Here is a 22,943-nt window from a genome sequence, read left to right on the forward strand (position 1 = left end):
TGTTATTGATGGGACATGGCTTCACCATTCTTTTTTAATATATTTTACTCTTTTTGACAGTACACAGAGAGGAATGCGTATAGTGCACTTGCAGTCTATGCACCAGGTGGATAATTTCATATCCTGCTCACATGCTTGAGTATATATGGTCCCATAGTGAATACATCCAATAGGCTTTTTTCCTTCAATGGGGCTATAAATACAACTAAAAGCAAAGTACTGCACATAAGGACCTGTATTTTGCTTTAGTGAGGAGCGAAAGATGCCATGGATTTTGGTTCTGTGGGTTCATTCTCTCTTACAGCATACGGAATAAATTGATATCTTTGTCTGTTCTTGGAAAGATGAATTTCTCCATGGACAGCGCATTGCAAAAAGAAACCCTCAAAGGCATCCGTTACAACTGCCTACTGACAGTGTATTTTGCCCTGTTATGACTACGGTCTGTGGCACAGTTAAGACAAATTTTAGTAAGGGCTGCTACTTACTTCTGCATTTTTGTGGTGACATTTCAGAAAGAAGTTTTCTGATATGTGTTAAGCCTGACAGTGAACTGCTTGGAACATTCCAACTTCACTGCTTACAGTTGTCACTCTCATTGCTAACACTGGCGGAGCGGCCATTTCATGTGTTCAGGAGTGTTGCTGAGGTCAGGAAAGATCTAGACAAAACTCTGTGAAAAACTCTAAATTGCTGTTTTGTTCAAAACCCTCTATTATACTCTCAGAATCCAGGAAAAAATCTGAAAATAGAAAACCCCTACAAAACTGGTATTTTTTCCTACAAGTCCTAAAGGGTGGCCAACACTGAATCTTTTAGCCTACTCCAGCAATGCTGCGGAGTCTTCTGAAAGAAGCAAGTTACAAATCTTATGGCCAACTTACATCTTCATGACTTGTTTTTACAAAAAGACAGGCAGTGTAGTTATATCATTATTTAACAGTTTGGCTTGGCTTTGGAAAAGTGCCTTACGTGAGGAAGGAATGTTTCTCAGTTATCTGGTCTGTGAACATTTCGAACACACAGAAGAGTTCTTTGTATCTAGGCAGATCCAGTGAACTCCCCAGTGTCCCTTGTAAAGCAACTGCTGTGGAATTGCACGAAATTCTGCCATCTTGTCCTAATGGGGAGAGCCAACAACCAAGCAGGGAGCAAGGCAGTCGTTTCTAACAGAGAAGAGCAGAATCTACAGCAGAGGTTTAGTTGAGCTGAATGTAAGGAAGTTTTCATCTGCCTTTGGGTTACAGCACAAAATGAAGCAATTCTACCACAACAGAAGGAAGAAATTGTACTCACGTTACTAAACTTGCGTAAAACATTCATTTGCTTTTGAGAGGGCATCTGTGTATTTCCTATCCTGGTCAGAACTGTGTTATCTTCTGGGTTTTATTTTTAGTCTAAGCTTAAGACCTCTGCATAAAAACTCTGACCTTTACATTGAAGTCTGTCTTCCTCTTTAGATTGCTTTCGGCTGTGGCATACAAGTCCCTAAAAACATGTCAGGGGAATCAGTGCGCAGAGGCAGGTCCTCTGTAGTCCCTGTAGGCCCAGCACAGCCCTGACCAGGATGTCAGAAGAGGGCTGCCTTTCTATGCCTGTCTTATTTCTGTAAGGGTTTTGATTGCATTTTTGTTGTTTGCCTCGTAAGGTGCATGTGCAACTTTCAGTCCTGAGACTGAAGTGAAAGCAAATTTTGCTTTTGGTTTCTTAAGCCATAATTCACAATATTTGTTTTCTACTTTTTTCAAGCACCAGAAAAGTAGAATTGTTTTCTACTTTTTTCAAATCAAAATGTCTCAAAACCCAAGAAAACTCTTAAATCAATCTGGCCAGAAAAATTTGTCATCTCTGGTTCAGCAGCATTAGTTATCCTGGTTAACTGGATCGATGGCAATAATTGCAATTACTGGAGATGAGATTGCCTGTACTGTAAATACATTTCAATCTTCAATGTGAGCTGGACTGTAGAATACATACTGCAGATTCTCCCAGTCACAAACAGGTTATGGAGAGCACTTCACATCAGTGCTAATCGTGTTTGTTATTATATAGAATTAAAAAATATGGCACCAGCTGAAAGAATTGTTAATCTGAAGCAGTTTTGCTGATTCAAAGGCATTAATCCACAAAGCTTTACTGCTGCATGGTTTTTCAAGATAACCACTCCATGAAAACATAGTTTTTTTAAACCAAAATAGTTACTAGCTATTCAGCACATACTGCCAGTACTTGCTCTGATATTCATCTGCAGAACATTAATAAAGTATCAGTTTATAAGGCAAACCTCTCCTTTGAAAACCATAGGAACAACAAATTCCATCTTTAGTTCTGTTGCAGTGTCGAAGCAGACACCGTGCCTGTAAGAACTTGTTCAAGGACAAATAATGAGGAAACTGCAGGGATTTATCCTTTGCTTTAGTTTTGCAACACATCAACATTTAATGTAACTTAAAGGAAAAGGAGAGTGTTTCAAGGCAAAAAGATACTGAAGCACTTCTTTTCAAACTACCCAAACTAGTAAGGACGGTGCTCTATTTTGCTTCACTGAAAACTCAGCCTTCGATGAGTGCTGGCTTTTCTCAATAACTCCAAAAAGGGACTATATATATTTTACTAATTAGATTTTTAAATGTTATTGATTATTTGAACATGCATATACTAACTCCTTTTGTTTCCCAGGAAAGTCTCTAAACTTTGTCTCGGTGGTGCTCTTACTCAAATTTCACTTTTTTTTTTAGTGCTTACTTGGAAGTATCAATGGTTCACATTTGGGAGAGAAGGAAAGAATCAATATATCTTTTCCTCTCCTTTTTTTTTTTTTTTTTCAAACACCCAAGCTCAACTATATCTGATATATTAGAGACCAGATAGGTTTAATGAAATCCATTTATGATTTCATGTGTAAAATCTCTCCCTAAGCACTACTTAAGCTCGCATATGTCATCCCAACAGAACTGAAGTGGTATGTTAGTGGGGAAGAGGTCTTGCTACTGTTCTTTTCAGAGGGGTGAATGTGAATTTCTAGCATTTAATTCCACAGTTTTGCATTCATGCAGCCATCTCATTCTCCTCTGCAAGTGCCAAGTGATGGCACCACAGAGAAAGTGAGCACCATCTGTCCCCACTGCATAATGCTTCACAATGGGAAGAAAATGTGGTCCTTGCAAGAGGCTCTGGCTTCTCCCAGAATCATAGAATGGCTTGGGCTGGAAGGGACCTTAAAGGTCTACCTGAGCTAGCACCATAGAGTGGTGGCTGGGACAGAGCAGCCTGAACTTTGGTTCAGCAAGCAGCAGCAAAGAGGGAAGGGTGAAGGGAAAGGCTAGTTCTCTAATTCAGTTCAACTCTGGTCTGAACCTAATTAAAACACCATTCAACCATCAGTGTAGGAACAATCCTCAGCACAGTTTTGCTTTTTCAAACAGATACTGAAAGTAAATGTTTGAATATCAAAAATTCTAGATAAAAATTATTTCTAACTAAAACTATCATTTTTTCACTCATTTTTTTTTCTCTGTACATCTTGCAATTACCTCTTTTAACAGTTTGAGTTCAACTATAAAACGCCACAGAAGATTTTTGAATTAAAATGACATTATCTTATCAGGCGCTGCTACTGAGCCTCACTGGATACAAGCTGGGGATGTTCAATTTATTTAAGCTACTGTTTAAGCGATGATTTCCCCAATGCTGCAAACAGTTAGTTCCTTATTGTTCATTTTGAAAAGTTCTATTTTGTATTTCAGAAGGAGTCCATGAAATTCTGATTAAAAGAAAACGCCTAAGCAAAGGTTCAACCTTAAGCATGTGATTTCCCTTGAAATAAATGGTTCCACTTACATATTCAAAGGTAAGCTTGTACTTACTGTTTTGTTGAGCTGGGGCCTCAGACATTTCCAGAGATTTTAATATCACATTTGCAAACCAGATGGTACTGCCTTAGTTTAGTAACAATGGAGCAAAGTGTCCTTCGCTTATACTTTAATCTTAGAAAATGAGATCAAGACATTTTCAGCAACTAGTTGATTGATACTATGTGAAAGCTGAACAACCTTGTTAATTAGGCAGTCCTGCTGGAGTGCCTGAAGTGCACTGCAACCCATAATTAAAAGATAGCATTACAGGGGTCTGCAGAGGCAACCTGCTCTAACCCCCAAGCCCACTCTTTCCTAGAGGTGCTCTGTGGCTCAGAGGAGCAGACAAAGGAGCGCTGCCATGGGATCCAGCTACAGAGGTTAGCAGCTTTCAGCTTCATAAAAGGATTAATCAGGCTGGAAAACCAGAGACAAAAACTGGCCTCCTCCAGCTAAGAATCTGAATATTCAGTCCCTAGGTTCTGTTTGATTTGTTTGGATTCCCAGCTCACCAACACAAACAACAGAGGTAATGTGGATGCTCCAGAAGGCTCCCCCTGATGCCGAAAGATGTGAGCCTTTGGCACAGAAGCACGACAGCGGTGGCCAATGAAAGGTTCTCAAGTACACAGGTCCAAGGCAAAGAATATTCAGGAGTGTTTACCTTAACAAGAAGACAAAATCTGCAGGGGAATTGAAAGGAAGGAGGAGAGAGAAGAAGGTCAAGTTCAAGTACTGCCTTACACTGTAGGGGCTGGTTTTGTTGAGACTGTCCTGAAATTGTTTATTGTGGCTGCAGTGAGAACCACAGTGGGAAACTTTGGCACACAACTTCTTTAGATGAGTTCTCCACGGCTACTCAGTAACTTGGTTGGTTTGCACACCACATTTCTTATCTTCAACTCACTCAGCAAGCTTAGAACAAAGCTCACAGATGGATGCACTATTTTGAAGCAGTTAACTGTATATTTAGTTATACTTTTATAATGCTTTTGGACCCCGTATAGAAATGTTTTGTTTAAAATATCACTGCAACAATTGGTGTTTCCTGTAGCTTTAATTACTGTCAAAATTTGTGCCCGCTTTCTGAGCTCCAGAGGTTGATTTTGGCTTGGATATTTGTTTTGTTTTTATTTAAAGACATTTTGTGCAAATGAAAATATCATTTCTGGAGATGGCAAAATGTCATGTAAAAAACCCATTTCACTCAGAATTCCAAATACTGAATAAACCAGAAAGTGTTAAAATAGCTGAGACTGCACGAAATAAAGAAATGTGTTGATAAATTTGATTCAGAGCATCACTCTACAAATGGTATCAGTGTCCCTGTAGGTAATAACATTTCTAATTTATTACAAATCAACATTCAAAACAGTTTATTTCAAAAACTGAAAAAGCAGAACAATGGAAGCCTGTTAAAGCCCTATTATTTATTTAAAAAATGGTAAAGAAATGTGTCTTAAGTTATAAGAAATTACCATATTTTTATGGATTCTGAGCTCTGCAAGGAAATGTGTATGCAATTATAGTCTGTCTTCTGCATCCGTCTGCTGAGTTTATAGTAAGAATAAATTGTGGTTAATCATGTACAGTCTTGTATTTTCTCATAACCACAATAGTGATATGTATGCATGGGGCATCCTGCTGTTTGTTATTGGATTTTTCCTAATTTATACAGTATTTCATGTTTTGCTACTGACGACACAAAACTTTCAGTCCTGTGTATGTTAAATACAGTCACATCACTAAAGCAACCAAATTTCCCAAGCCTTGCTGATTATCATAACGTACACATGGATCATTGTATTTGTCTCCACAGGTTTTTTTTTGTTGTTGTTGTTTTATGGAGGAGTGGGATGGGTTTACATAAATGGTAATGAATGTTAGCTGTGCCTCCTGATAAAATAACAACACATGCCCGAAATAGAAAGGAATATTCTTATTTACAGCTTGTCTTTTGTGGTACGTTCTCTCAATTTTCAGTTGTAGATTTTAGGATTAACCTGGTATTCAGTGAGGAAAATTCCCTTAAGCACTATCTGTTCTGAGGCTGACTCACCTTTGTGGTTAAATTCTTTCCCCCACATCCTTGCTTTTCCAATAGCTTTACTCTGAACAGCTGAAACTCCTGCCATTTTAACACGCAGAATTAAAATTCTCCACTCGTATCATTACTGTATTAAATTTTGCCTTTGCAGTATTAAAACAAAGCAGACATGGTATTCTTTGAATCCAGACCACACAAGGAGCCAGGCCATCCACCAGGTGAGAGCTCCTCTAGCTCCTGGGCAGGCAGCGGGAAGGACATGCCAACCTTCCTGTGGTCTGTAAGATGAGGAGCCCCAGTTTTAATTATTCATTACTTGGATATGTCCTGGGAGATTAGTACTCATGACTGTAACTTGTCACACAGCTGTCTAACATAAAGTGTATCGCTATCCCTGATGCTGTTCCACTAAATCAAAAAAGACTTGTGATATGCCGTATGGTTTTGGTCAATAATAATGGAATCTCAGATCTGACATGATGCACATTTGATTGTCTTGCTTGGAGCGCATATACCGAATCACACCGTTTGGGGCTCTGGGCCTAAACCCATGAATGTGTGTATGGTGGGGGGCATCAGCTCTCTCTCACTCCATTTCAGAGGCACTTTCCCACCTCACTGAACAGAAACACAGCGTGCAGAAAAAAGTCAGCAAATACTGACTGAATTTGTGCTTGTACAATTTTTTAAGGATATATTTGGATTAAGAATTAATATTCCAATTGGTTGATTTGCAGGGAGTTCTGCACAGTATTTAGATGCTAATTACTGCACAATTAGAGGGCTAAGGTCAGACGGATCCTCCAGCACCGGAGCACAGAAATACACAGCATTAAAATATCAAAATTATCTACAAACACAAATCCAAGGAGGTCTTTAAAAAGACTCCCACACAACGGTTTCTGCAGTTCAAAGGTCAAACTTTGCTCTTGCTAATTGCACTTAAGTCAAAGGGAACAGGATTTGACCAGAATGACTGCAGAGCAGAGCAGTGGAGATTATATACATGCCTCCTTGTGCTGTGAGCCAGCGTGCCCACTTTTGGGTTTTTGACATTTACACTCCCTCATTTTCTATATGGCTAAACACCACATGTGCCCATTCAACATTTCTCACAGACTGCCACACAACAGATCTGCATACTTCTTACGCAAATGCACAAGGAGAGATTACTCTGTAAATAGAGATAATAGTGTATCTATCCATTCTTACATCTTTCTCTGAAATCTATCTGCAGTAGAAAGATTTCTAGGCTAAGAATGCTGACTTCAAAAGCCAGATCAATCCTAAAGCATTTGAGAGCTGGCTGTACATAGAGGGCACAGTCTGTTTTAATACCATCACATCTTATTATCAGAACCTTTCCAAATGCAGGCCATTGCACATGCACCGATTTCTACTTTTCATAAGCTGCAAAGAGGTAACTCGGGTTCTTTCCTAGTTTGAAACATCTGAAGTCTGTCCTGCATTAGGTGTAAGTTTTTATTCCTCCCCAGGAACAAGCTATCTCAAAGGCACTACTTCTGCATTTGACGCTGCTGAAACTATATTTAAATGAAATGATACAGAAAGAAATATCTGCTTTTGTCTTTGGCCAAAGAGTGGCAAGAAAACACCACCTGGGGCTGTAAGAGGAAGATGGTCCCTGCCCAAAGCTGCTCCTGAACCATTCGGGTCTGTGCCAGCCCCAGCCCATCCCATGCTGCTGCTGCCCCTGCTCTGTCATCACTTGTGGGAGGGGAATCTTCCTTCAGTCTGAGTGATGAAGGGGCCTTGTCCTAAATAACAGGATTAGCTTCACTGCTCAAGTGAATGGTTGCCTGCTCTACTCAGCTGTGACCAAAGCAACATTCATCAACAGCTGCAGAACACCTTCTTTGTCCTTCCAAGCAAGGAAACAATCGGACTAAGTGGAACTTTCCCCCAGTAACTAAGGCCACATACAACTTGGGAAATGGAGGGAAAGTTCCACCAGACTTTGTTTCCCAATAGCCCCTTGCAGGGCTGTACTCAGGCCAGCTCTGGTCTCCAGGCTCCATGCCAGTGTCAGTGCAGCGCTGAGATGCTGCTGCCTCAGAACACAGCATTCTTGGAGCTCAGGGATCTGCTCATGCCCTTCAGAGAGAGCTGGGCTGCCACTGGCCAGCAAGAGAGTGCCTATGGTGGGTCCCCAGCCTCATGGTTTCTTGTGGAGGAGCCCAAATGAGGTTCATGCAATGCACAGAACTGCTTGGGCTGGTCCCACCACTTCTATCTGTTCCAGCTTTCCCCAGAAAAGACTTAGTTCTTTTAGTTCTAGAGAGGACTGAAAGATCCAGTGCCTATCAGGAATAAATCTTTTACTGAAATCGCAGAAATCACAGAATAGTTTGGGTTGGAAGGAACCTAAAAACCATCTGGTTCCAATCTCCTGTAATGGGCAGAGACATCTCCCACTAGATCATGTTACTCAAAGCCTCAGCCTAAGTGGCCCTGAACACTTGGAAGGATGGAACACAGAATGGCTTGGATTGGCAGGGACCTCAAAATCACCTAGTTCATATCCTTCTGCTGCAGGCAGGGTTGCCAACTACTAGATCAGACTGCTCAGGAGCCCACCAAGCCTGGCCTTGGATGCCTCCAGGAATGGGGCATTCACAGCCTCTCTTGTCAGCCTTCCAGAGCCTCACCACTCTCTGAGGAAAGAATTACTTCCTAACATTTAACCCAAACCTCCTGTCTTTCAGTTTAAATCTATTTCCTCTTGTTCTGCCACTATCTACCTGTGCAAAAGGTTCCCCTCCTGCTTGTAAGCCTCTTTTAAGTGTTGTATGGTCACAATGAGGTCTCCCCAGAGCCTTCTCTTAACCAAGCTAAATGATCCAGATTCCCTCAACCTTTCATCACAGGAGAAGTGCTCCTGCCCTCTGACCTTTCTGGCCCTCCTCTGGACCCATTGTGCATCCTTATTGTGGGGGCCCCAGGCCTGGACACAGTACTCCAGATGGGACATGCACAAACTTCCCTACAGTTTTCATACTAGTTGTACTTTGAATTTCTAAGAAATATTTTCCTCCCTTGATCTTCTATAGCATGGATGCTCCATGGCAGTCAGGAGTATGATGAGCTCAGGGCATAAGAGTTCTTTTAAAATCAACATTGATCCACCATAACTGGGGATTGCTAGGATTTATATTGGGCACAAGAGCTGTGTTAATGGATAGGCCTTGACAAACCTGATTTACAGATTAAAATAACAACACTGTAGCATTTACAGAATGTATACATTTAAAACTGAACTGTACTAGCCATAACATCTCGGATGCTTTTGTTACAGCTGTGTATGGCAGCAGCACAATGCAGCAGCTAAGCATCACAATTAATAATCTCCAACTGCAACACATTCAAAAAATCAGAGTCCCTTTTGGAGTGTGTTACCAGGTGTCACATCACATCACACTTCCTTCAGGCAATGGCTCAGACCTGACATAAACAGATGTGAAAGACAAAACTCAGAACCTTTAGTGATACAGATTCAAAGAGATACCAGGTGGTCTTAATATTCAGGTTTAACTATTGTTCTGTACAGTTTATTTATCATGGGGCTCTCACTTTTCTTTAGCCTGTGCATCCACAGAAAAAAGGGTCACTAAGCAATCTAGTCCTTAAGCGTGGTTATATTAAAATATTTCCACACTACTTGAAATTAGGACTTATCCTGTATTCAGAGATGTTGACAGTTAACATGGAAGAAGCCAATTCCAAGCCAGTGATGTCCAGGATGACCAGATCTGCCCTTGGCCAGCAGGCAGCTCCCCACATATCTAACCCACCACCTGCCTCTGTGCCCTGATGGAGAGAACATGGCGCCACATCTTTCAGTGCTGCAACAAACCTGACAGTCGACACCAAAATATTCAAATTATGAGGCAGATTTAAAAGTATTTTCCTTTTTTTGTGAAAGGCTCTCACCAGGCAGAGAAAACAGGACATTCTGCTGTACTGGTTCTCTCTCAAGTGCAACGGAAGCTTCCCAATTCATTTCCAATAAAGGGTGCTGCTGGGTCAGCAATTCCTGTTCTGATTTGGACCAACTTATACTGGGAAAAGCAACACTTGAACAATGCAAGGGGTCAGCTGAGGAAGCAAACCCACGATGTGGGATCTCTGCCAGGGTGAGGCTGTGGTTCCCACTGCGGCTCCCCCATTAGACACCAGTAATCACTTTGCACACACTCTCATCTATGCCAGGTTTCTGCAATTAATGATGAAGTCAGGTGCTGCTGGAAATAAAAATCCCCAGAAGAAATTCTCAGAAAAGCATGCAAATTGAATACTGTTAATTGTGGCTGTTACGACAACTGTATTAAATTTGCAGCATCTTTTGATTGTACATGGCAAGAGATAGCATTGGCACTGCACTGAAAGGAAATAGCTAGTCAGAGAGCAAAACAAAAGCCTCCATCTCACATTGAGCAATTAAGCATCCTGCTCACCTTGTTCATCTGAGTAGTAACCACTGGCGTGTATGCAAGTCAACCATCATCCTTAACCCCTCCTCAGTGGGATGCACAGATCACCATCCCCATTTTGCAATTAGGGAACCTGAAGCCCAGGTTTAAACGCTGCTGAAGTAGCAGAGATGAAAATCATTACTGTCATGGTCCTACACAATTTCCATCCAACCCAGAATAGTGAGAGCTCTGTAGTGAAGTTCCTGCCCCACAAAAATCAATAGCTAAACTCCCTCCTTACCCCTGTTCCTATTCACTGAACCATAATAATGACAAGGGAGCTATTTGCATGTTCAAAGAAGCAGAACTGAATGCACATAGACTCCTTATAATTAGTTTCACTGCGGCTGACTGTAAAAACACGTAATTTACGTTCAAATAATTTATACTCTTTAAAACTCCTGAAATGCCCCTCCTGTTTTCTTGAGCTCAAACATAAAAACTTGCACCGTTTGGCTGAAAAGTGCTCAACACAGAAAGGTGGAATGCTGGGCTCTGGATGAACATATTGCGAGCCTGAAAGCTTTATAATCAATTAGCATCCTACTGGAAACCTGACAGCCTGTCGTGACCCATTAGGAGGTATTCTGTGCTCTCAATATCTGTGGGTATTGGGACCATTTACACAGATACCAGGTAAGCTCTTACAAAGCAGAATATGATAAGGTCAGCTCTTTGTTTTATTTCTAAGTGCTTTTCCAAGATGTTTTTTCTCTCTGGTGGAATGAACATGGCAGTGGAGCTAAAAATGGCAACGCTGTATTTCAGGTAAGTGGGTTGAAAAGTCATTCTCGCTGGGAAATGAACTCATGACCTTTTCAATGAAAGGTAAAGCTCAAGTCATAAAAGTTTGCATTTAAGATGCACTAAATATATCGTTGACTAATAGCTCAAGAGGGCAATAACAACATAGCCTGCCTAACAGCTCATGCTAATGCAAACATAATGTGCCATGTAGAAAGAGATTAATCAAGTTTTCCTACTGGAAAACTGACAGCCTGTCGTGACCTATTAGGAGGTATTCTGCACTCTCAATATCTGTGGCTACAGGGACCACTTATGAGCTGACAAACTTGGGTGACTGGTAATACTACACCGGACAAAAATAAAGTCAGAGATGGGTGTCACATTTCTGGTCCTTTCCAGCATTCTGCTTATAGACATTTCCCTTTCATTTATACTCTGCTGTGTACGACACTGTGTGCACACATAGCTTGTTTTAATTGCAACACAGTGCATCTGCTGTGTAGTTAAAGTAGGAACCTGTACTAGTTTGCAAGGTTTTCATCAAAGAAGCACCTTTAAAACTGCTAAGTCCATTCAAACCATATCTGATTTCTTTCACAAAACCAGAGAAAGCAGCTCAGTTCAGATTATAATTTAAGGTCAGCAATGAGTAAATAAGATTTAATGACAATATCAGCACTCTTTGATGAGGGCAACCTCAAGTCACTGGCACATCTCTTCTATAAATTGGAATCCACTCTGATTAGACTCCATTTCGCATGCTGGTGTGCGTTATTCAGTTAATTCAGTGCTTATATGAGCTGTACTTAATGAGGCAACATGCGTGCCTTCATTTTTAAGCAAAACCTTATCTACATGTCTATAGCTGATTTCATAAGTGAGATCCTCAGACCCTGCTTGCTCAGGTGAATCTGAGAGTTTGAAAATCCCATATCCTGCAGAAGTGGAAGGTAAAATATTGCTTCCTAAAACCTAGGCTGCCACGTGCAAAATGCCGTGCAAAATAAAAGATTAAAAAAAAAAAAAGGAGTCTTCCACAGAGTGATAGCTTCAGCTGTCTTGGTTCTTCTCTGCTGTGTTTATGAAGGCAGTGTTTCATCTCCTTCTTGTGCATATCACATTGATTATTTTCCCAGGGAGTTGCTGGGTGAGGTAGTTAAGTAAATACTAAAATTTTAAGCAACAGTTTCACATAGCTATGTTCAAAAGTAAAGTATGTTTCAGTGATTTAGAAGCTCTTGAGTTAATAGGTTTACTGGCCTTATATAGCTCCAGTCCATCAGAAAATACTGGGAGATTAATTCACCACCTCCTGCCCCAGCTACTGCTGTGGCTATTTATCCAATGCCAAAGGCTAACAGATCAGAAGGAGGGCCCAATGTATTTCTTTACGTGAAATTACAAGGTATGCTGTTACAATGAGCTGGGATCTATAAGCTGGTGGAGGCTGTTCCATTCAGCCCTTATTATCATTATCACCTTTTGTAACCCAGAGACTCCACAAATCATGATTATTTTGATTGAATCAAACATTACCCACTTGATAAAAAAAAAAATCGGTAAAGTAGATGCACAACCATAGTATATTTACCTTTATTTTTCCTGACAGAAACAGTGTAAAATATCTTTCTATAACAAAACATTTAAGAAATCACTTCAGGTACAGATGCTTCCCACAGTAGTACTATGGCAGCTTAGGGCACAGATTTAGCAGCATAACAGATCTGTGCCTACATTGGAGCCCCTTTTGGGTTCATGCCACATCTGATTAGCTTGATACTAGCTTGGGCAAATGAATCATGAATTACAGGCACACCTTTCACTGCCACTCAGGAATATTCTATGTTAGGAATGACAATTTCAAAATATTTTGAAATTATACTTCATTTTTGGACATGATATTTGAAAGCAGGCAATATTAGTCAGTTAAACTAACTTCTGGAAAATCACTTTTTATGATAGGAATCCTTCTTTAACTCACAGTCTCAAGTATGACAGTTGGCACAGTTTAGTCTAGAGGTAAGACATTAGGCTTGCTTTGTGATTGTATTACTGACATGCAGTAATAGTGATGTGTAAAATAGTGAATAAATATAGTGATGAAATAGTGATGAAAAGTCACAAACTGTCGCTATGAACTTTGATGGGCTGCACTATTCCACCAAATTAGTTTTGCTATAAAATACTTCTATAAGCTGAGATTCAAACTGATTTGCAATGAGATCTCAGATAAAACCAAATATTTACATCTCAATATCCATAAAAGAAAGTTGCACAAGTACAATCTGAACCATGATAAAACTATAAAGTTTCATCTACACAGCATTATCAATAAAATCAGGCATGTCTTACGGATTTGAAGTAGCCCCTTACACTTTTGTATTTACTTCCCCACATCATCATTACAACAGAGGTGTACCTGTACGTGCCATGCATTCTCACAGAGTATCGTGTGCTTCTAAATTTAAATCTTGGACACGAGGCAATAAAGAGTTAGAATTCCTAATTCATAACACTTCTTAACTGTTCCCACTCACCTAAACCCATATTACAATTCAGCATTAGACACCACCAGTACCGCAGAAGAAAGCCTAACATCTCTTTACTATCCCAGAACTAAGGTAAGCTGCAAGTAAGAAATGGGAGCTACGTACGCTAACGTGCCAAGCCTGCTCCCCTCAAACCACCCTGCACCTGCTGAATGTTATCTCCTCCTTGCACTCACCCTGCCTTCCACCTTTGCCATTGCTAAGCCTAAGCAAACCCATTCTCCAATATGCCCTTTGTGTGCTGCCAATGTCCGGGTGAAGAAAATACCGTGTCCCTCTCCTGACACTATGGACTCAAACCTGTGGTGTACTTTTCCAAGGCAGGATACCTTACTCCCTGTGTTCTGCTCACATGGCTGCCAACCAGCTGTGCAAATCCCAGAGCATGCGCTTGCAGTGCAGGCTATCAAAACAACGTTGGTGGCTGCTCATACTGGTCTTCCCTCTGTGCTTTTGGACACTTATTTACTGACTTCTTTGTGAGAACTCACTTTTAGGCACAACTGTACAGCTAGTGGGGCAGACAGGACCTTAACTGAATTGAACATATCAAAAGTGGGGTTAGAAGTGGCTTCTGCAGACCTCCATCTAGTCCAAACTTTCATTCAAAGCAAGTCTAACTTCAAAACTGCATGATGCTTCTCAAGGATTTGGTCAGCTGCTTTTCTGAAAACCTCCTAGCATAGTGATCTCAGAACCTCTCTGAGCAGCATGTTCTCTGCTGCAGTGCTCTCACTGTGAAAAATTATTTCCTTGTCCAGTTAAAACTTCTTTTATTGCAACTCGTGTTTATAGTTCCTTGTCATTTCACTGGGTAATCCTAAAAAGAATTTGGCTTCACCTTTCATACAACCCCCTTCTTTAGGTAGTCAACCATAGAATTGAGTTGGAAGGGACCTCTAAAGGTCATCTGGTCAAACACCTCTGCAATAAAGAGAGACACCTACAGACCCACCAGGGGCTTAGAGTCCTCCAGCCTGTCCTTGAGTGTCCCCAGGGATGAGGCATCCACCACCTCTTGAGCAAGAAAGATAGATGATATCCTTCTGAGCCTTCTCCTCATCAAACAAATCCAGCTCTCTCTTACATCATATACTTCAGCCCTTGACTACTTTAGCAGCCTTCCATTGGACTCTTGTGCTAAGTCATCCCATACTCATTGTCAGTATTTGAAATGCAGACTCAGACATGCCAGCAAAAGGGAAAGATCAGCTCCCTCGCCCTGCTGGGTCTCCAGCCAGCTGTGGTCTCAGCAAGGTAAGAGCACTGCAGAGCAACCTTAGGCCTACATTAACAGTTTGTTTTGGCTTGACACTAATAAAGGAAACCAAGATTTTTCTGTAATCATATATGTTTTGCCCATTATTCTCTTTCCTTACCATTTTCCCTGTAAATTCAGATTACTGTGACATCTTGGCAGGGCTGTTTTGTGGCAGCTCTTTCTCAATTCAACAAAAGCAACGTGATAGGAAGCAGAAGAGATTGCAATACACTAACATTTTAAATGTGTTTTTGAAGAGGCCTTTGGGCACAGATGTTCCATAAAACTGTATTTATTATTATAATAATCTGCTGAAGAGTGCAGCTGTTTATTCAGGGGTCTGAATATTGAAAACTCCCTAAATCTAATGATTCCTTGTCTGCCCCACTCACTGCACTTCCAACACTAATAAGAAATACAATTTTGAAAAATCTGTATATACCAACATATCATAGAACACCATGGAATAAATATTGACTTAGAACATAAATACTGCTATAAAAACGTCTTTCAGAAGGAATCTCTTCAAAGTACAAGTGGTATCAAAATAACTACTGAGGAAAAGACTGAAACCTATAACACAGGCATTATTTGAGCTTAATGCCAAATTGCAGTACATCAAGAGCAGATACCTGCAAATTCTCTGGCTTGCAACAGCACTGACACATGGCCAAAATACTCTGGTTGAACGGTTTTGTTTGACACTCTGGAGAAGAAACGTAAAGCCCGCAGGACTTTTAAAATGCTGCTGGTCTGATCAGTCAGCAATTTGGTACAATGGTACCGGTCACAATTTTCTCCTGTTACTTACTAGGGGAACAACTAGAAAATCAGAAATGTGAAAAATCCAGAACTGCACCACTAATCTCATCCAATATGCCACCACGAAAGGCTTTTTTATCATTCAGATCAGAGATTAGAAATTCCTGGAAAAAAAAAAAATGAGATGTATACTATTCTCATCTGTAGCCACGAGAGTTTTGCCTGACTGTAATGATCTCCTCTGATTCTGTTTCCTGGAAAGCTGAGTGGGATCTGGAGCCTTCCTGTCCCTGCTGTGCAGGTGCCACAGCACGAGCTTCTTTGGAGAGCCTTCCCTTGTGCTCAGCCTGCGATATCGGAGCACGGGAGCCCTGAGCACCTGGCTCTGCAACCAGTTGTTGGGCACAAGGCTGCGCCTTGCCTACTGCAGATGACACTCTGAACAACCCAAATCACAATCATTGCTTTTATCAGCCTCGAGAGAGTTCAAATTGGCATTTATTTAAAGCTGTATGTAAAACTATTGTCAGGAGCAAGCTTTGCGGTGTCTCCAGAGGAAACTACAGCTCTACAAACTTCCTTCTGAGCCTGCTCTTGTAAACTGTCTCTCTGCTCTTTCCGAGAAATCCAGATTTTTTATATCCACCCAGTAATGGAAGTGTTATTTTTGGAGATATTGAATTCATATGCTATTGCAATTCCAGAAACATTGTATCCCACTGTAGAAAAGCACCGTTTGCTCATCTGTTTGTGAACTTCTCAGTCTGTAGATGGCTGAAATCCTCTATCCTATTTGCAGAGAAGTCTAAGCGAAAACTGTTAACTACTCACTATTTTAATATTAAATACCCTAATTTCCTAAACAATGCATAGAGAAACTACTTGTTTGCTGCTGTCACAGGAGAAGCTGACTTTTCAGATGGGAAAGGGTTTGTGTCGTCATGAAGCAAGACCCACACACTGAACTCCCACAGTTACTGTACTGAACCCACAGCAAGATGACCCTCTGGAGAAGTGCTTGAGCTTCTTCCTTCTCCTTCACTCTTCCCAGCCAGGCACAGATGAGGCTAACACCCACACAACAATGGCAGTGTGTTTCACAGCAGCTGTGCTCCCCACAGCAGGTCAGTGCCCAGCCTCACTGCCCATGCAGTGCATTTTGTGGGCTCAGGAAATCCCTTCCAGCAGCCTGGGCTCAGCCACTGCCCAGACAGTGTCACTCACATCCTGCCTCCTCAGCTTCCAAGTGTGCACATTCCCCAGGACAGTCATACATTTCAAGGATGAAGAGGTCAGAAGAACAAATGAAGTTAATCCAGACAGAGGTGTTTCTGGCTGTAGTACGCATTTTGTGGTAATAAAAGATGCAGAAACCACTGGTCCTCTCAGTAGAGCACCAGCTGGCTCCCCTTGCTGCAGTAATAAGCTCTGCTCTAAAATCCTGGGCTTCCATGTCTTGTACATCAAGTATACAATCACTGACTGCTCTACAAACTGCTTACAGCCACATCTGTGGTTCTGAGATTCCACACAGTTGCTGATGCACAACAAAAATCCCTGACCTGAAGTTGCTTTGTTTTGAGAGTACTTTCAGGTTCTGTCTGTTAGAGCAGCAATGGCTTATGTCTCCAGAAACTTTCACTCTGCCATATTTCATACCTTTTTAACGAGAGTAACATGCGAGGCATGGTTATGGAGTGTAAAATCACACTTAGCATAAGGTCTGATGCCACAGTAGATTAAGAGTGGAAAGAAGAGTTGAAGTAGTAGTAAAAGTGAGTGCAGCAACACACAACGCTGCTTCTTCCAGTACATAAATTTATCACATTTTCCCAGAGCCATTAATTGAGTCATTGCTCCCTATCCATGGATATGTAGCCCATTTGCTACAGGAGCATCAGCAGAGAAAGGAGGTCTCTGCTGAAGGACCACAGAGTATGAGTGAGCAATGGTTTCCAAGTGCTCAGCAAAGCAAAATACATTTTTACCGGAACAGTTAAAGGCCCCTCTTCCCCCTACACCTGTCCTCCTGCCAAAGCAGAGCTTCCTGGCTTCACCGCTGTGGCTTTAGAGCTGTTCTATAAGAGCCACATGCAATTTTTATAATGGGAAAAGCAACCTTTTTGCTTCACCTTATTCTCAAAAACAATGAGCTGTTTTCTTGCTCAAGCTTTATTAAAATTAATTTTTAAACATAAAGAGTCAGCAAGGACAGGAAATTTTTGCTTTAAAAGTGAAAGATTCTGAAGATATATGCAGCTGCTCAAATAACCCTGGAGTGGAAATGGCCATGAGCTGAGGAGGTTGGTATTTAAGCTGGCATGTGATTTTAAGCAACTAAGCAAGCCCTAAGAAACAAAAAAATCCCAAATCACGTGCTGCAGATGCTGGGCAAGTAACGAAACCTTGATAGCCCAGGACTGTAAACATGAGCCCAAATCAAGTAACTTCTACAGTAATACTTAAAGTGACACACTCATCCAGGAGCTTAGCAAACATAACCTAACACTGTTCTTAAATTGCCACAGTATTTCTCACAGTGTTTCTGTGTACACTCGGATGTTAATTTTTATGCTTTACAGTAGGAAGGGCATTGAATTATGAATGCTGTGGGAAACATAACACTGAAAAACACATCTAAATCTCAGTCTTAAGACTGTGCTAACATATCTTTTACATTTCATTTCCTTTAGGGGGAAAAAAAAGAAAAACACGAAAGGAACAAGTGGCCACTGTTGCCTTTGCCAGCAAAAAGAACTGAGATATCCCAGCGTGGGATATCTGAGAATCTCCATCACATACCCACTTCCTCTCTTACCAGCATTCTTAGCAAATATCACTGTGCAGACACACCCCAATGAGGTCTGCTCTGTGATACCTTCACAAAATCAGTCTCATGCAATAGTAGGAATTAGTGGGAAAGGAGAGCAAAGATGGGAAAAAGCTTTTCATCTTCACACATAACCTCAAGGATATTCTGGGTTTACGGCCTAGAAAAGAAATGACGTGAGGCAAAGTTTTATCAGCCAGTGACTCACGGACAGCTCAGGTCCCCTCTGTGGAAGAATCACAGCACAGATGTACATACAACAAGGTGAAAAAAAAACAACAGAGATGAGCAAAGCTGACATTCCCACTGAAAAGAGCCTTTATCACTCCTCAAGTGATACAGGAGCAAGGTGCAATAAAGACTCTTTACAGCCAAAATGCCATTTTGTTGACTAGTGACCTCCTGTCTTCTTTGCACTTTGAAAGTCATCTTAACTGACTTTCAAATGCATTCTTTCTGTTGCTTTTTTCTTTTTTCTTTTCTTAAGAGTTAGCAAAAAGCTCAGTTTAATCTGTCCTTTTCTTTGGTCCTGGGTACTTCAGAGGAATGTTACCAAGATCAGAACTGGGAGTTTTCTAACTCTAGATATCTCTTCATTATATACAATTTATGTATAAAGACATAAAGAATTCATATCTTTTTTTCCTCATAGAGGACAGAGAGGTCCATACAAAGAGCAGAACACCAAGGCTAACATGGAAAAACAAGCAGGTTACAAAAAGTAAGGCAACACTGTGCTCCTAGAACAGCATTCTTTATCTATACTAGTGCCAAGAAAGATGCTGCTGAGAAAAGTCAGAAACAGAGGGAATGAGTGGTACAGCTCTGAATAAATTTTATTACCTTTTAATCACTCAGGCTCTGCTTCTCTGAACTCTTCCATATAAAAAGGCTTAGGATGAAGGGGACCTTAAAGCCCATCCTGTTCCAACCCCTGCCATGGGCAGGTTATCACCACCAGCTCAGGTTGCCCAGGGCCCCATCCAACCTTGCCTTGGGCACCTCCAGAGATGGGGCACCCCCAGCTCTCTGTGCAGCTTGTGCCCATCATGACATTGCATTAGAGCAGTATAAAATGGAAAGAGATGAGCAGGTTCAAATCTGTATGACTGAAGCATCAGGAGGATTACACGATTCCCGCTTTTCCACCTGATGCTCCTCCATGGGAACCTGTTTGGTGCAGTCAGGCAGGTGTGTCTGTGTGCACACAGATACGTATGCACAGACGCTATATATGTCATCTTTCCAAAACACATTTGAGAAGATCTCACAGCTTCTAAAAACACAGACATGTTTTTGGAGCTATGTATTTTTTATAGTGTTTACAGTCTCCCATTCGGAAGTTTTTTCCTTCTCCAAAAACAAGCTTTGAGGAAAAGGCGTGAATTTTGGGGGTGGTCTGCCTCGTAAAGAGCCATGGAGCTCAGTGCCAGTCAGCTCTTTTCAATTATCAGGTCCAGGTGGGAAGTGTCAGGTGGTTCTCACAAAGGCTGAGGAACTGACTGTCTGGTGGGAAGGTTTCTGTGAAGTCTGTTTTGGCTGAGGGAAAAAAGGGGCTGAAATTGGGTTCTACTAAGTCCAAAAAGCAACCTGGTGTGCAACATCCAGGTGTGCTGGATGTGTTGGGCTATGGGGACCTAGGGCTGCTACCAAGTACATTAGATGTGTTTGCCTTATTTCAAAGCTTTGGCCACAGCAAACAAACAAACAGTTCTCTCATACCTCATCATATCCAAATGAAACAAAACAAATGCTTGAAGAAAGCAACCTGACCCCAAAGAACCCACTGCGTATGCGTTAAAAATTGCTTGCTAATGTACATGCAGCAGAAAAAATAATAAGTAAGCAATCATCTGAAATGACTTTTACATTACAAATTGTTCCTGAATGAGGCCTAATGGGGGAAGCATCATTGCAACCTCTTCTCCATTTGCAGCATGCATTCAAGGTAATCATTGTGCCCAATTTCCTGTTTCTTTACCGACAGAAAGGGACAGATTTCTCCTCCTTTACACAGGGCCTCCTTGGCGCTGCCTGAGTGAGAGTGTACTTGTGCTCCTGGGAAGCTGAGGATGGAGCTGGGATGACAATTGCTATGCAGTAACTATTTTTCTTTTTTCTGAGAGGGGAAAAATACACAAAACTGCTGGCTACATCTGTGGCACTCCAATTAGAGAAGACCGGTATTCAGCTTCTATCATGGTTCGAGGTAAGAGAAAATTACCCACTTTTAACAGATAACAGAATCCTAACTATCTTCCTTAAACTAGGATTGACCATACACTATCTGAGCTGATAGTAGGTACAATATTTCATCTGAAGACAGGCATATTTGCCTTCCAGTTTAACACTAATATTATTTTGCTGACCTTGAGTCACATTGGCAGAGGAACTGATGCAACATGAAAGGATGTGACACAAGGCAATCACCAGCATAACAAGGCATGAAAAGCCTCAACAGCTTACCTCCTTAAGAACACCTACTATCCAGTCACAGTGACTTTTGAGTTGCTAACCACTACAGGAAGATAGAATATGAATCAATACATATCCACTTTATCCACAAAATGATGGATAATACAGCAGGCTGGCTAGATTTACCTTAATTTGCAAATCAATTTGCTACACTTTTTTTTTTTTTTTTTTTTTTTTTTTTAAGACAAAAAAAGAAAAAAGAAAAAAGAAAAAAGAAAAAAGAAAAAAAAAAAAAGGATACCAACAATGAAAAACCACTAACCAATCTGAGATCAAAATAGGCCGAAGTGCAGTGGGAGCTGCTGGCCCCACTTGCATGGCTGTGCCCTGAGGATGGCTCTCAAGGCAGCCCTGAGGCAGCCAGAGCAGTGGATGGGACCAGGCAGCTGCTGGCACACGGGGCACAGCTGCACACCACTGCTAACGAACTCACCTCTGGAGAACCCTGTGTGCTGCCTGGCACTGGATCGTATGGATGAGTTGGAATTTCAACATGTGAACTTTCATCTCCATTGCTCACAAAGCACTACAATGCAAGATCCCTTAAACAGCCAAACCACAGGCTGCCCTCGCCCCTCCGTTACTCCACAAACCCAATCCTCTGCCATTAGGTTCTCTCTGCTGTGACTTCATATGCAAAGCATTACATCTGGCTGGTGATCAACAGGGCTTTGGGCAGCGGGCAGGAGGGCTCTGCTCTCGGGAAGGGCAGGGTACCAACCTTCTATCATGGCTCAGCCCAGCCTGGGGCACATCAGCACGGAGACATGGATGGCTCAAGAAACTGGCTCTTCCCAGGCAGATCTCTGAGACTGCACAGCCCATTTCCACAGGCTCTGTGTAGCTGTTCTCTGCAGCTGGCACTGTTCTTGCTACTCCAGTAACATTTTGCACAGGGGCAGTGGAGAGCAGAGCATGGAGCCCTCTCCTTTGTGGGAGGCCAGCTGAGCCATGTCAAACCTTTCTGTCAACGTTATTCTGAGACACCAAATTACAAGACCTGATGCTGTGGGATTTTACGCTTGGAAAACAACCCTCAAAATGTCCTCAAATATGAGAATATGAACAGTAATTTTCTGTGGTGAATCTGTATGAGAGCTACTTGCAGACTCATCTATCACAGTTTTGTGGCAACAGAAGTAATTACTGCAGTCTTTTAACCAGCAAATCCCTAGAAGTGCTTTAGAACGAGGGTGCAGGAGGAAACAGATTTCAAAGCACATGAAAAGTATTTCCTGTGTGAGGATTTTAAAGGGAAAGCAGCTGCATGAACGAAGATATTCAGGAAGAAGATCAGTTAAAATACTCAGATGCTCTTCTGTGTCCATACCAGAGCAGCACTTTACAACACACATGCAAACCAGACCAGAGTTCATCCATCTCCTTTCACTCTTGGCTGTTCTTTCAGAGGAGAAGGAGAATACAGCTGTAGAGGAACAGTTTAAAGCTTGAGCTCTTGATACATATGAGGATAATACGTCTTCATTTTAAAAATACATATGGATTATTTCCACAGATGATTTGCAGATGTAACATTTAGTTATTTAAAGACTACAGGCTTTTTCAACACTTGGAAGAGCAATAGAAAATCTTGTTTGTGGCAGGACTTAAGCTGAAATTGTAGAGCCATTCCATCAGTACCCATAGCACCCATCACATTTTTGTTCTTTGTTTCATTCAAGGGTTTCCCCTTTTTTTGTCTTTGCCTTTTCTCTGTCTCACACTTAGTTCTTTTCTGCCCGTGTCCATAGCAGCATCCACTGGAGGATTGCAATGATGCTGAGATGGCCTTTTGCCAGGGGAAGGACAGAATCAGTGAGCAACGGCAGTGCAGTTTGAGGTCATTCTGGTTTTCTTCCCTCAAGCACCACACCTTTCTAAGAGACAACACTTGACTATTGAGTCAACCCTGCTAATCTTGGTAA

General features: G+C 41.5%; 1 protein-coding gene and 1 long non-coding RNA gene across 9 annotated transcripts in view; one reads left to right on the forward strand and one right to left on the reverse strand.

Moving 5' to 3' along the window:
• Positions 1–22,943, reverse strand: part of SEMA6D (semaphorin 6D) — a 346,041-nt gene that overhangs the window by 64,938 nt on the left and 258,160 nt on the right. The gene's annotated exons all lie outside the window — the stretch shown is intronic.
• On the forward strand, positions 11,593–15,034 carry LOC128075324 (uncharacterized). The gene is made up of 2 exons (XR_008203744.1): positions 11,593–11,708; positions 14,560–15,034. It is a non-coding gene; the product is annotated as an uncharacterized LOC128075324 (long non-coding RNA).

The sequence above is a fragment of the Tympanuchus pallidicinctus genome, unplaced genomic scaffold (genome assembly GCF_026119805.1).
Source record: "Tympanuchus pallidicinctus isolate F22 unplaced genomic scaffold, pur_lepc_1.0 scaffold12, whole genome shotgun sequence".
In the NCBI taxonomy this organism is placed as follows: domain Eukaryota; kingdom Metazoa; phylum Chordata; class Aves; order Galliformes; family Phasianidae; genus Tympanuchus; species Tympanuchus pallidicinctus.